Source organism: Protobothrops mucrosquamatus, unplaced genomic scaffold, assembly GCF_001527695.2.
Source record: "Protobothrops mucrosquamatus isolate PMUCROS unplaced genomic scaffold, P.Mucros_1.0 scaffold2433, whole genome shotgun sequence".
NCBI classification, from domain to species: Eukaryota; Metazoa; Chordata; class Lepidosauria; order Squamata; family Viperidae; genus Protobothrops; species Protobothrops mucrosquamatus.
Window position 1 is genome coordinate 4,182 of NW_015388505.1, and position 4,178 is coordinate 8,359.

A 4,178-nucleotide genomic window follows, 5' to 3' on the forward strand; every position below is an offset into this window, starting at 1 on the left:
CCTGGGACGGAACCATCTAGGCGGTTCCGTCTCCCTGCGGCGAGGGGCAGCGGTCCGGAAGTCCATCCTAAGGAGTGCGTGATCTGACCATGACAAGGGCTCTGTAATTATCTCCCCCATTTCCAGATCACTCTGCCACTGGCCAGAGACAAAAATTAGATCCAGTGTATGTCCTCCCGTGTATCAGTGACTCTTGCTCAGTCAGCTAGCTGAGTTGAACTTCCATATGAAAAGGCAGTCTTCAACCAAAGAGCCATGCCTTCTGTCGCAAAAGATGAGAAATAGGCAGCTTTGGTGATTTGTTGGTAGGTTCCTAGAGACCTTGGTCTGGCATTGGTGTGTGTAGAAATGGTGGAGAAGGTGATCTTTGATAGGATCCCAAAGGAGGCTTGTCATAATCATCTCCTTGGGGATTCTACTGGTTTGATGATGTCATCCATCCAGCTCAACTGTCAGTTACTGTCAGCTCTCAGTGATCTCAGTGAAGATGGCTGCCGATATGTGAGTAGTCTTCAGAAGGGCTGCTGGGCTCTGGGTAACCTTCCCCATTATAGCCACCTTCTCAGAGGATTGGGAGATTCCAGAGGTGGGAACGCCATTTGTGGTCTTCTTAGGAAAGGTAAATAGGGTAAATAGAACAGTTTTACCTTTCATACCTGCTAAAAGACTACACTGATTACTTTCCTATTGATTGAGATCGCTTAGCATCCTTAACCTCTGAGTTAGGAAAAACTTTTGAAATTTGATAAACTCAGGTTCCTGTGGAACATGTCCAGTAATGTAAAGCCACACCAATGTTAAAAGTGATGAGTTCAAGCCAGAAGTACAATTTTCTATTCAGTTTCTTTCATCACAGGATGTTGTTGTGTGATTGAACATGTGTTCTGTTGAATCAAAGTGACTCTAGAAAAACAGGCCTTCCTCCTTTCCTTTCCTTTCCTTTCCTTTCCTTTCCTTTCCTTTCCTTTCCTTTCCTTTCCTTTCCTTTCCTTTCCTTTCCTTTCCTTTCCTTTCCTTCCCTTCCCTTCCCTTCCCTTCCCTTCCCTTCCCTTTTTTCCCCAACATAAATGTTCTTAATCTCTGTAATGTGAACATGGGAACCTGCAAAGAACTTTGAATCTGGGTCATAGGTGACTCTGGGCTCCGTTGTACCTTTGAATGGTTGCTAAGTGACCAATCATAAGTTGTTTAGTGAGTCAGAAGTTGTTAAGTGATTCATGTGCTTGTTAAGCAACTCTGGCTTCCTCCCTTGATTTTCCTCGTCATAAGCCAGCTGGGACGGTTGCAAAAGATGATCCCGTGACTCTGGGACAGAGCAACTGTCATAAATAGGAGCCAGTTGTCCAGTGTCTGAATTTGGATCACGTGACCATGGAGATGCTGCAATGGTCGCAAGTGTGAAAAGCGGTCACAAGCCACTCTTTTCAGTGCCATTGTAACTTCAAGCGGTCACTAAAAAAACTGTTGTACGTTGAAGAGCCCTGAGGGTTGAGAGCTGGAGGATGCTGGAGGATGGGGGTCTTCCTATTGCAAGGAAGGAAGGATCTGGACAAAACGTCCCTCTTGAGCTCGTCTGGATGAAGAAGGCAGTCGCTTCTCTCGGCTTCCCTCTGTCTGAAGGCATCTGGTGACAATCCGGTGCAGGAGAGAAGAGCCTCTGTTGGGCCATCATTCTTCATTCTTCACTGCTCCCAGGTGATCCGGTTGCCGGTTGGGGTGTCTAGAAGCATCTCTTTCGCCTCTTTCCAAGGTCATTCCCCAGGAGGAAATCTACGAGAGCTCAGCTGGATCAGTTTTGCAAGCCTTCTGCTCAAGAAGAGGGCTGGACTAGAAGACCTCCAAGGGCCCTTCCAAGCCTGTTATTCTAGGTTCTAGACATACACAGGCTCTGGATGTACTTTTGCTTTTATATCTTAATATCTACTAGCCATTTCTAAAACAACAACAAACTATCTAACAGCAAAACCCAAAATCAAAGTTACATTTTTTTCCCACCTCAAGTTGTTGGCCAAATCTGGCTATAGAGGTTCTGCCTCGTTCTACATGCTTTTCCAATAAACAAACCAGTCAGAAAATGATTTTAAAGCATTTTATAAAGCACTTTGATAAAGCGGGGGCTCCATATGAAAAGGGGGAACTTTGTTAAAATGGTTTACATTGACTTTTATATTAGCAAAACAAAGAACTTCAAAGCAAACCTTGGTTGGTTTAGAAACAGTCATGTGTCCAGTTACATCACAGAAATTAGAGCATCCAATAATATGTGAGCACAGCCATAGAAAAGAGCATTGCATGCTCAGTAAGAGAAACATTAGCAAAGGGAAAACATCTAAATGTGTCTGGGTAAGAAACATTCTCAGCTCTTCCCAAAATTGAGTTTGAATCTTTGCTTTGATCACGGAGGCTTCAGAACAGCTGAAAGGGAGACTGTGATCTGCAGTGTATGAAACGCTCTCCTGCCAGTCCCGGTCTCTGAAAGGGAGGCATTTTTCTGAAAGTGAAGGCTTATGGGAACTTATGAGTCATATTTTTGAAAAAGCAAATTTAAAATACAAAGAAACCCCATGTTAGTTAGCCGGTGCAAGAGTACAACAAAAACCATATTTCAGCTATTACAAAGTCCATCAAAGCACAAAGCACAAGTCCAAAAGAGGTTTCCAATAGAAACAAAATTGTGTTCTTTTCTTTAATTAAAGCAGTCCATTTAGTGTCTTTCTTAACTCCACCAACTTTTGCAGCCATTTGTCCACTGTGGGAATCAAAGTATCCTTCCATTTTTGTGGAATTATTCTTCCTCTGTCAGCATATATAACATCAAAGTTCCATTTCTTTCAAGTTCTTTATCCATTCAGCCTAAGAGAAAAGTCTCTGAATTTATCTTGAAATTCACTTTAAGAATCTTCTGTATTAAGAAATGAAGAATAGCGACTGTGGAGATGAACATTTTGCAAAAGCTACTCTTCCTATTTCAATCAGCTCCTGTTACATTGGGCAAAAAATTCTTTGATGATTTAAATGCAACAATATTGAGATTTATATGGCAAGGGAAGAAAGCACGAATTAAAACTAAATTGCTACAAGAAACCAAAGACAGAGGGGGTTTTGGACTTTCGGATTGGAGACTTTATTATCAAGCAGCCATCTTGCTTTGGCTCAAAGAATGGATTACACTGAGAAATAAACGACTTCTTTACTTAGAGGGACACAATCTGCAACTGGGTTGGCACCCGTTCTTGTGGTATGAGAAAAATAAAGTACACAAATATTTTCAAAACCATGCCATAAGGAATGTATACTAAAATACCTGAGTGGCTTTCAACAATGGAAGCGTTCGCTTACCCTAATTTAATTGACTATGACAAACTTGTTACTTATACAGATATTTTGGACAAGGATGGACAGGCAAGCTCTTCAACAACAAGGTATTGACTTAACATGGTGGTCTTATTTGCAAATTCAAACAAGATATGAAAAAGACACAAAATCAATGGGATTTTATAAAGAACAGACACAACTTGATAAAATACTTTTGAAAACATGAAAATTTGATTAAGAAACTGTATAAATTTCCCCTAAGTTGGAAGATGGAAGAAAAACAAGTAAAAGAAACAATGATAGTGTGGGGAAAAAAGTTTGGGTATTCCATAGACTTAGAAGATTGGCAAAAGCTTTGGGATAGAAATATTAAACTTACTAAAGCAGCTTCATACAAAGAGAATTTATATAAAATGTTTTACAGATGGCATATGACACCAGTCAGACTAGCGAAAATGTTTAAAAATGTATCGGATATTTGTTGGAAATGTAAACAGAAACCAGGTACTTATTATCATGCCTGGTGGACATGTCCTAATGCAAAGAAATTTTGGTTTAAGATTCACTCGTGGCTGGAAAAAATGACTAAAATACAGATAGAATTTAAGCCAGAACTGTTTTTGTTAGGAATATTAGGACTTAATTATGGAAAAGAGAATGAATATTTAATATTACATGTATTGACAGCTGCGAGAATAGTATTTGCCCAATTCTGGAAAAATGAAAATCTACCACCTGACCAGATTATAATTATGAAAATCCTAGAATGTGCAGAAATGGATAGATTAACTTTAGAGATTAAAGAGAAAGAAGATTCAGTTTATTTCAAAACATGGGAAAAATTCTATCAATGGTTAGCGACA